This window comes from Oxyura jamaicensis, chromosome 4, assembly GCF_011077185.1.
Source record: "Oxyura jamaicensis isolate SHBP4307 breed ruddy duck chromosome 4, BPBGC_Ojam_1.0, whole genome shotgun sequence".
Classification (NCBI taxonomy): Eukaryota; Metazoa; Chordata; class Aves; order Anseriformes; family Anatidae; genus Oxyura; species Oxyura jamaicensis.
In genome coordinates this window covers 52,364,209-52,375,288 of record NC_048896.1, presented here as the reverse complement: position 1 = coordinate 52,375,288, position 11,080 = coordinate 52,364,209, and the positions used below count along the sequence as shown (strand labels likewise).

The window sequence follows — 11,080 nt, the reverse complement described above, 5'->3', positions numbered from 1 at the left end:
GAAAAACAGAGTTTCTGAATAAGGCAAAGGCAAGTTCTCATATAATGCTGAGGATATTGTAGCATGTGCTTTAGACCCATACTCTCAAACAAAAAAAAAAAAAGGAAAACAACACAAAGAGGTTTTTGGAACCATACTTTCAGTTTCACAAATTCCTTACACTAATTTATGTAATCCCAACTCATTCCTGCACTCACACTGCTTCCTCTCTTCTGCCAGGGTGAGGATTTATATGGTGGCAGGTGAACCCGATCAGAGACCTGATCCATGTTAAAACTAGCCATAGAAAAAAGAGGGTTAATTTTAATCTGGATCAGGGAACCGATCTCATTTATTAAACAGCTGCATAAATTTTTTGTGCTGGGATGTTTAGGGGGAGACAAAATGGGTGAAGAAAGGCAAGATTACTCCTTTTGATAGCGGTGCTGACCTGTGCCATTTTATAGCATATGAGAAATTACAGGCTATAAGTGGACTGACTTTTGGAGCACAATGAATTAACTTATTCTAAAAATTAGTGTCAGGCCCTTACAATGTATCATAGATAACCAAATCTGGTTTTAAAAAAGGAAAAATAATTTTGTTAAAGAAATAGTGAATTTATTTTAATTTGTCTCATAAAATGCTAATTTATAGTTGTCAAAGGTGAGTTTTTTTTAACTAAATGCAGGTATAAAACTTCTTTAACAAACTTTCTTTTATTTTAAAAAGTCCTCTTGGAATGAGTAAATCAAAAAATACCAATGAGATTAGTTTATGAGATCTTCTAAGTTGTTTCTGTTCATCAAAGGACAGATATTTCAGGATGTACTGTATCTTCTTAGCAGACATAAATTTTTATTTCTTTTTATTTAGGTTTCTTGTGTTCATCAGCTGCAAACACATTGCTTAAGTATTGAAAGGTAACATTAATTTCCAATCTACATGGATATTTTTATTATTACCAGTCTAGCAAAGTATCTGGATTCTATTCACGTAAGTAAAACATTTATCTTTCATATAGTAATGATTTTAGAATGGCATTACACTGTAAGTTGTGTGCTGAAGCAAAATCTCTGCAAAACTATCACAGAAAAAGCTTGGGGACATCTCTGAACATTAAGGGATAAACATGGTTTATATCTTTCAGATGAAGTATGATTTAGGTAGAAGTAACCAATGATTTTTCATAAGCATTTAAAATAGTGTTTTTCTTTCTTTCTATGAAGGTTTTAAGGTATGTACTGAGAAAGATCTTAAAGAACCTTCCTTAAGATTTAAAGCAGAACTTCTTTTTGTTTCTTATTGCTCACAGAAGGTGTGGAAGAAAGGCTGTGATATGGCATTTTACATGACTTGGAACACATGCCCATATTTCTCTCTGTTCCTGAACAGATCATTTTTATTCTCTAATACATTTACTGGAAAACAGAACTCTTACTAAGAAGCAAATGTAGCATAGGCTTCTTTTACTGAGGTTATATCTACATCATATCAAAGAAAACCTGCATCTTAATGAAACTATTCCTATCTCATGGATTCTCCACTGGTAGCACACCTGAAACTTGGAGTGTATAGTCAAATTCTTTGCACAAAGCACACTTAAAGACATGTAACATGAAAAAAAAAAAATGGTAAAGAAACTTACAGTAAGAGAGCTCTTCTAAAAGGTGTCTGTTTTACATTTGTCAATCTACTTTGTCAATTTTATTTGCAAAATGAAAACTGTCCCTGGGTCACAGAAAGGAGAAACTTCATGGAATTTCTTTAGAAAGCCTGATCTTTCCATGGAGTAAAACTGGTGACCAGAAGTATAACCACGCATGTTATTATATTCTCTAACTATTATAAATACAAATATAGCTGTAATTATTGCTTAAACTTTATTACAGACACTGCACACTTCTCCTGATGACACAACATTCAAGACAGATATATGCTGTTTGCTAGGAACTTGCATTACCTTTACTTCTTGCAGCTATCCTGTCCGTCAATTATTATGCCTCTTACTGTTTTATCTTGGTGAAGTATTTCTTAGAAGCTAAGAATGCCTTCAGAACAAAAAGGGCCAGTAGGAGGATTAGCAGGAGTTTGTGATAAGCCATCTTTACATTTCCATCTCTTCCATCTAACTGTGTGATAGAACAGCCTATCTAATGATTAAGAGATAAGAATATAAAGGGACAGCTATCTTGGCTTCCACCTAACTACTACATGAAAAATAATTATGGAGTGTTTTTGAAATGCTTACAGCAGCAATAGAAAGAAATGAAATGGATTTTATCAGCATCTGTAACAGATCCTGTTGCAGAGGCTTACTCCTTAATGATCTACTTACGATGAAGGCATCTGTGCGCTGGCTGGCAACTCCCACGCTGCTGAGACCGAACAATTTAAACAGAAGTATCCTCTCAATTTCTGCTAGAGTTCTCTAGACACTTTTACCAAATTCCCAAGATGGCTTCTGCGCTGCTGTCGTAGGCAGATGCTGAATGCCACCTACCAATCCAAGCACTATGGCAGCACACAGAAGCTGTTTCTTGATCAAACGGTAAGAAATACTGCATCGAATGTAGAAATACCTGTCTCCAACAGAGAAATGAACAGCCAGAGATTTGGGCAACATTCACTCTGGATTCAGACTATGAGAAGGAGGATATTTTGGTACCTCTGCTGAGCATTTCTACCATAGCATTTACATTTAAAGAATACTGTTGAACTAACAATTCATGCTGCAGTTCTGAAAATAATAAACAGCAGGAGAAGAGCGAAGAACTGTAATCTCTGGAATGGCTGCTTCCCCCACCCCTCACTCCAAAAGCTTGGATTTAGTTTCAACATGTCAAGGTGTTTTAATTCTTCTAGTTATTCTAAGTGGAGGAACCTGACTCAAGTTAGTTTAATTTCTGACTGGATTTTTGGATGACAGCTTTGTTCTGGGTTAGGAAATCTTAACTCTATCATACCTAGGTGTGAGTTAGTTTGTGAGGACCTAGGTAGTTAGCAACCTCAGTAAATTATTCTTTAATTACATAGCACATTTGGAGAGAACACTTCCCAAGCTCACAGAGAATACCATTACACTTGGTAAATTATATTATATCTTTATGTAAATGAGCCATTACTCTAATAGGCCAATGTCTTTTCCTATTTGGAGTCATTAGCAAAATCACAATCAGTAGCCTGACAGTCTAATTAATTTATTTGAAGCCTTAAAAAAAAAAAAAAAAAAAAAAAAAAAAAGGAAGACACAGCAAACCATGCTTAACTATTCACCAACAGCAGTCTACCACAGTTAAAGGATAGAGAAATATAAGCTATAGCTAACATCATTGGAAAATTACCTTTAATTTCTATTTAATTTTTAAGTGTCCTGGGCTAGATTTAACAAGGCTGCTGGTATTTCTGGTTTGCTGGTGTTCCTTGTAGGAGAAGTCAATGGCATGAAGCTGGGCATCTTCTCTGAGCTGGGAGTCAGCCTCTTCTCACAGATAACAAGTGACAGGTCTAGAGGGAATGGCCTCAAGTTGTGTGTGGGGGGTTTAGGTTAGAAATGAGGAGACATTTCTTCTCAGAAAGAGCAGTCAGGCATTGGTATGAGTTGCCCAGGGAGGTGGCGTAGTCATTGTCCCTGGGGGTGTTTAAGAAAAGGCTGGATGTGGTGCTTAGGGACATGGTTTAGTGGGTGACATCGGTGGTAGGGGGATGGTTGAACCAGATGGTATCGGAGGGCTTTTTCAGCTTTAATGATTCTGTGATTCAGTTCCCCCTACAGCCCCACGCGGGGGAAGAGGCCCTGCAGGCCTGCGGTGACTCACCGAGGAGAGCGGCCTTGGAAGGCTGCTGCAGGGAGAAACGCACCCCGAGGAGCAGCAGCACTTCTGCAAAGACAGGTAGTCGTGTGCTGCAGCACCAGCTGAAGAAAAAGAATCATAAAAAAAAAAAAAGGTGTGTGTATAACAGTGCCATCTAGTGACGCACATAACCGGGGCCACCTTCCCTCCAGGGGCCCAGCAGTCGTTTATAGAGCCCCAGACTCATGTGCCACGCGTTATTATTATCGTTTTACTGCCGTCCCGAGGCTGAAGAACCCTTCCCCAGTACCCAGAGCCGACCTCCGGGCTGCCTCGGGACGCCTTCCCCCGGGAGGAGGCAGGAGGGGGCGGCCGGCAGGGGGCAGCGCGGCCGGGCCTGGCCGAGCCGGGCAGGTGGCGGCTCCTCCCCGCCGCTCTGACTCAGCGGCCCGGCCCCGCTCCCTCGAACCGGGCGGCCGCTGCCAAGCCGGGGCCGCCTGTCTTGCCCGCCGCTGCAGCCGCCCCGCCGCGGGGCGAGATGGCCGCCCTGAGGGCACGCAGCCTGCGGGGCGCTCGCTGAGGGATCCCTCCTTCCCTCCGGCGGCGTTAGCGCCGGCCACAACCGCTTTACCTGGAGGACCCCCCCGGGAAACTTTCCGCCGTGGCGAGGGGGACCCGCCGCGCCAGGTAGGGGCTGAGGGGGCGCTTGGGGGTGAGTTGTGGGGGCAGCTGCTGCCCGCCTCCTGGCCGCGCAGGGCAGTAATGTAGGTCACGGGAAATAAGGCCGGCCTAATCCCCCTGATCTGTTTTGGTGGAGGCTGCAAAGCGACCTGGCTGCAAAGTTTCCTGACAGAAAGCCGGCCGGGACGGGGCGAGCAGCGAGGTGAGAGCGTGGGGAGGGCTCCGGGCTGCCCGGGGAGACTTTTTCCTCAGAGGTGTGACACCGGCGTGTTTTTCACTTGGTTTGTTTTCTTTGTGACCCTATCCATGGGTTCCCGGTTTGGATTCAAACTTCTGTCATCGCTCCGGTAATACTGACCTTTTTTTTTCCTCAGGAAATTCCTTGCGTCACTTATGAACTTATGAAGGCTCTTCTGGTGTTTTCCTGGGGCGCCAAAGCAAAGCGGAGGTCTGAGTTTGTCTTGAAGTGACTGCCTCCTTCCTTCAAGGCAGCGAGGAGCTGTTAGCAGCACCCTGTGAGCGTGCACTGCTACCTGAGCGTGTCAATAGGAACCTGACGTGGTTCCCAGGGGCTCTGTGGGGACAGGACGCAGGTAGATGGAGGCGCAGGTAGAGGTGTGGTGTCTGCTAGGGGATTGTGAGTGGGACCGACCTATGCTGCTACGGCTTTGCCAGATCAGGATGTATGATTTCTTAAAACTGAGAAATGCTGAGGCAGGCTTAGTGGTATTTGGAGGTAATATTTTGCTAGGATTTCCTCCTTCTCCTGCCCAGGGCCTGTGATTGGTCTTCTGATTAGCATTAATACATCCCTGACACAGATAAGAAGACAAATACCTCCAAATGAGTGTTATTTTCATACATTGTCATACTTTTTCAGTTTAAATTGAAAAATTCTTCAGAATCTGCCACTGCATTCTCTGTCCAGATGTTTTCTGATGATCAATGTGGAACTCTGATGGTGCCCCAGATTCTGCAGGGGCATTTTTCATCCATATAACAGGGCTTTCACCCCTTCTTGGATCCCTAAGAAGGATTTGGGGCCTTATTTCCTTGGCAGTGAAGCATGACGTTTTTATCTTGTTTCATTTTCAGATTGAAGAGGGAGTGGTAAAAAACTCCCTGTTCAAAGAGGTCTCTCACATCAGCGTGGTAACAGTGTTAAGTCACGCAGTTCACACCAATGCTTTTGGCCTGTGCTGTTTTTGTATCATAATTTCTAGAAGCAAATCTTTTAGAATTAAGGGCAATTGGAAGGGGACAGAACACCTGAAGGAGTCAAGTCAGATTTGGATCTTCGTTATTTGTGCCACCTTACTTCAGCTGGGCTGTGTATAAGGAGTCCACCTGCTCTGAAACTAATCTAGGAATTAGGACCTGATGCTGTGATTTGTCTTCCTTGCTGGCTGCACGTTAATAAATGTGGAAGGTCAAAGGAGGAAGAAAAGACAGAAAACTTTATAATCTGCTTTGTAAAATATAAATAGTTGCAAAGGGCAAGACTGTACTGGTGATATATTGATGTGAGTGTGGCAGTTGCAGTCGTGAAGCTGTTGAACACCCAGATGCTTTTTTCTGTGATTCATCTCAATCAAGACAAATGTTTTCAATTGACTTCTGCAAACAGCTATTTTAATCTATGTGTTGAACCATGAAGACTGACAATATGTACTTTGAAAAATAAGCAAATTGTATTAAAATGATGACAGCTGAGTTGCCAAAGCCTATAAAAGAAACATAAATCCATTTACTTTTTTTTTTTTTTTTTTTTTTAGACTTTACAGTCTAAGCAATATGGTGGTGTGATGGTAAAAAATGGGTTATGCTCTGTGAAGGGTGATTTTTTGATTTATTTATTTATTTATTTTTTCTTCCCTAGCTGGAGTATGGAACTTCATATAATCCAAAACTTAGAGAAACAAAATTGGAGAAACTGCTGCTGGCATGATTTTATTCAGTCATGATATGAGACTGAGTTTTAGAAGTCTGTCTATGCATTTTCTTTTTAAAAGATTATACTCATGCAGTGAACCCTGCTAAGTTTAAGTCTTCAGACTTACAGACTCACTATCATCTGAATCACCAGTTTCTCTGTTAAACTCTTCATTAAGGGTTATCAAGATTACTTTGATGTACATCAAGTTTTAAGGCTGCTTTTTTAAAGAATTTATTTCCAGGCTGCTGTTCCGCCCTTGCATATCTTTATTTATTAGTGTACAAATGGTACTTTTTGATGTTTGCAGAATGTTTCATTGCAAGGGCTTTTCAAATTTTAATGAGGTTTATGGAAATCCAGTATAGTTCTTAATGTTTGAGTTGTGTACTTAAGTCTTTGAAAATGCAGGTCTATATGTCTTGATCTTACTGTGACTTGTAGTTTTTCTCAAACATTTGAGAGAGATGCGCTCTGCTCTCCTTGTGCTTTACAACATGTCTAGAGCAGTTGACATGTTTGTGTTCGCTGTGTGTCCCTGAGAATAGGGCTTTTCAGACCACATGTCCCACTCAGCCTTTTTATAATAGTTTTAAAAGTATATTTTGGTTTACAGACACTTAAACTCCAAGACATGCTCGTTTTTTTTTTTCAGCCACAAGTATTCTTCCTATTTAAACATGCTGACATGGCATTGTTTGCTTAGTTGTGATGTCTTCTCAGCCTAACCAGATAGTCATTTAGTGTAAGACTGTCTGACCTACCACCCAGAAAACAAATGTATTTTGTACGCTTATTTAGCACCCTGGAAAGAGGGCTTCCAGGAAGATACAGCAAAGCACTGCTTTTGTGTCTTGCAGTCTGCTACGTGTAGCTCCTCTGATACAAGGTTTATTTCAGGTGGTGGTGTCACTCGATGGTTGATTCCTATGCTTATGTTATAGATGCATTTTTAATGCTCTGATAGCGTGGACATGAGAGAGGCTGCAAAGGTCTGCTCTGGTGAAAAGCAGGGGCAATAATGACCTGGAAATCCTGAATTTTTGTCCTTTTCGCAGTACAGCATAGTGGCAAAATAAAGGCTTGTAGGTGGCTACTGATACTTTGTCAGAATTCTACTTTCAAAAACTCATGCAAATATCCTCCAGTACTTTATCCTGATTGGATTCATCCATTTGAAAGTTAGAGGTAGGACTTCAGTCTGTCTTGTAGAGCAGGTCAGCTAGACTTGGATCAGGTCTGAACACTGACTAGGCTAAGCTGAAAGAATGGATTTGAATGCACTTTAAAATACATACTGCAATAAACGGCACTGTACATTACACAGGAGTAATTATTCCATACATCAATATATTTTTGTGGTGTTGACTGGCATTTGGAGGTGCTGCAGTGGTAATAAAGCATTCCTAGCTCAAGTTAGCGTTATCAGGACTAAGGAGCTTTCGGGAACATGTATTGCCTTACTGTTTTATGGCATTGATTGTAAGACTTATGATTATATGTAGTTATCTTCTGGTAAAGGAGTCATATTGGTGGTGTGATAAGAGTACTTTCCCCTTTAAATCATGTGGCCAAAAATGCTTGTCAAAGGTTGATACTGAAGGACGCATCCAGGTGAGGCAATTCAGTATGGAATGAAAACAAACCAGGTAAGGTAAGACCTTCTAACGGTGGTTGAGGCTCAAGACACCTGAAGGTTTCATCTGTAAAAGTGCTACTTTTGGTGTCTAGTGGGATTAGCTTTAATTGGCAGAGAAAAGTTTGGAAATGTGACACAAATACAGCTGTCTGCGTGCAGGAGGCCTGAAACCACAGTTCTATATGTACCAAGTAACACTGTTTTTTTTCCTCCGGAATAAACTGTCACCTGAAAGGAGGGATGAGAGTTAGTCTGCGTGAGGTGTACTTAGGTCTTTGATTTGCTTTGTTCTATCTCCGAACTAAAGGCACCGTGTTTTCCTGGCAGTTGCAATATTTGTCCTGGAATTTGTTCTGCTTCGTACTGTGGTGGCTCCCCATGGGTGTGCAGGGATGTTATTGAGAAATCAATGACTTCTAAAAAGAAAAAAACATTCAAGTGTGAAGTAATACTGAATTGCCCAAGTGTAGTGTGACAGTTGATTCTGGTCTAATCATGATTAGCATTATAGAGAACATGCTATCTGCTTCTGTAGGGAAATAGATAGCTAAGTAGTGCTAAAAATGCAAGGTAAAGGTAAACTGTTATGTATTTTTTTTGTTTTTTGCCATGTACTGGCAGAAGGATAGTCAAATGTCATCGTCGTCCCTTGTACCTCTACTCAAGTCTCCAAACAGCATGACAGACATTATTTTATTGATTTAAACAGTTGCATGCCTCAGTACAACTTGTTTGGTTTGAAAACAAACAAACAAACAGTGTGATAATAAAAACGTGCTAGGATCTTTGCGTAAGTAACTTGCTGAGAGACACTTGTGCCCTTTCTCCTCCTAAGTCTTGTTCATTTTGAACAATTTGCTTGTGTTGTTTATCAGTGGAGGGTAGGATTTATTTCTGTGAAACTGTTTTATATAAGTAGCTCTAATGTAGTCATTGTTCTAGTAATATTTTAATTTGCCTGGGGAACTGATAAAGTGATGCCAGCAAGAAAGCTCCCAGCTAGAAGGATTTCCTGATGTACATAAAAAAAAACAAAACACTGACACAACAAACAAACAAAACCCCTTTAAGCTATTTAAAAGACCTATATGCCAGTAAAGTTTTGAACTTTAAATTAAATTTAACTGTGGGCTGTCTACTTTGCTGATGGTTGGAGAGCTGACCTGCTGAAGAACCGATCCCACTTGAACTCATAAAATCTTGAGTAAAAGCTCACATACCCTGGCGCAGGAGAGAAAGTATATGGTGAGGATATTGTATTTTTGAGTTACTTACATCAACAGCTATTATTAATTTACTTATAGTAACTAAACCTTTTTTTTTCCGATGTTTGTTTTTGACGCACAGGACAGAGCAACAGATGAAAAATTGTCATTGTGTAGCCAGGTCCAAAAAAGTAGCGTGGATTTTAATTAAATTGCATTAACTCATCTTGATGTGGCATGTTCTTACCCTATTGCAGCACATGTAGAGGCAGAGATAACTTGGCTTGCTACTTCACTGCTGTACTGTTATTGATTATACCAAGAGTAGTGTTTCTGTAAGCATATATTTTGAAAGTATTTGGGAAGAAGCGAGTCTGAATATGGAGGTGCTGCTTTTATAATCACACGTGCTTATCTTGTTCCACTGGACCAATCCACTGTACATAGCTGCACTGTTTCCTCCTTGGAGTTTTGTGACACTTAGACACTGCCTCTGCCATAAACATGTTTTAGTATGGTGCCATAAATTCAGAATGTATTCCCATAAGAAAACCTATGGAGGACAAGCTTATGTCCCCTTATGAGGAACTCCTTAATTAATACTCCCAAGCATGGAGAGATGTGGATGCATTTCAGAGACAAGGACTCTGTTCCCTTCTGCATGCGACCTGGAATTACTCTGTTCTCTCCCATACGTGCCTGAGTGAGGTACAGCTATGACCGGTGCAAAGCAGCCAAGTAATTTTCTGTGAACCATTACTGCCTTCAAAAAAAGGGTGTGTTGCTCCTTGTTTGGCTCCTACGTTGTTATTTAACCCACCCAAATGCCCTTGGGATGCCTGTGGCATGGTCTGGGAGAAGCAGTCATACTGGGACTTGATTGAAATGTGAAGGTAGTGGTGGTGGGTTCAGGTAATCCGTTATTTTGAGGGGATCTTTTTTTTTTTTTTTTTTAAATTAGCTAGTCATTTTGCCATGCAGTTCATAGTCAGCTATCACATTTGGAATTGCTAGGTGTAAGTGGGTAATTTCCTTTCTGGATTCCTGACTTGCATGGAGATTAATTATGCTTGCCTGCTTGGACTGGTTTCAGGTAAACAATTGGAAAGTTCTTTATCAGCTCCTTGAAACATTTTGATACGGCGAGCAGCACATAAAGTGGAAATACTATGTTTTCTTAAAAGGAGGAAAAAAAAGCAAAACAAACAATTTCCCCTCTGTTCTTAATGCTTTGGTCCCAGCAGTGTGAACAGCATTGGAAGACGTTAGTGTGAACCGGCTGCCAGATACCACAGAAGTTTTATGGATGTCAGTGGTTACATCTGCCTTCAGCAGTATTTTGCTGGCATGATTCTTACAGTGGTGATCTTTGCCAGCAACAACCCAGTGCTCAGGGGTTCCCGACTTGCTAGTGCCGATACAGCAGAACACACAGGAGTATTGAGGAGGTTTTGCAGAATTCGTTAGGCTGGATCGAGCTGGGTTAGTCTCACTTTGATGCTGGTGGAGTCCTTGGACTTAGAAAACTTCTTTCTAGTCGTAAGAACTTTTATTGAGAAATATTTATTTAAAAATTCAAAGCAAAACGACTAAGGCATTTGGCAAATGCTGCCTTTATGATGCGTTCTATTTGCAAGTTATGTCTTATGTCAGTGGTATTGTTTTCAGCAACCCGTTAATAAAACGGGTTAATCAGAAGAGTTAAGTGATATCCACCACCCAATATTGAGGACATAAGGGCAAAGGTGAAGGCTCTGGTGATAATGCTCTTCACTAGATCAACTGCTGTAGCTGAGGGAGTAGGCAAAGTTGTAGGCACCCAGACCTGGTTTCTGCTGACATTCAAGGC

The 11,080-nt window shown here is 41.1% G+C and overlaps 1 protein-coding gene across 6 annotated transcripts in view; it reads left to right on the top strand.

The window, feature by feature from the left end:
* Positions 1–4,425: 4,425 nt before the first annotated feature.
* The window catches only part of FAM160A1 (family with sequence similarity 160 member A1), an 88,448-nt gene continuing 81,793 nt past the window's right edge, over positions 4,426–11,080 (top strand). For 3 of the 6 annotated variants that reach the window (XM_035324576.1, XM_035324569.1, XM_035324574.1), the window contains exon 1: positions 4,426–4,460. The gene's annotated coding sequence lies outside the window, so the exon portion shown is untranslated. Of the gene's footprint in view, positions 4,461–4,586; positions 4,657–4,719; positions 4,802–5,068; positions 5,191–11,080 lie in introns of those variants that run through there. The other 3 variants (XM_035324573.1, XM_035324571.1, XM_035324570.1) reach the window with 3 other exon arrangements.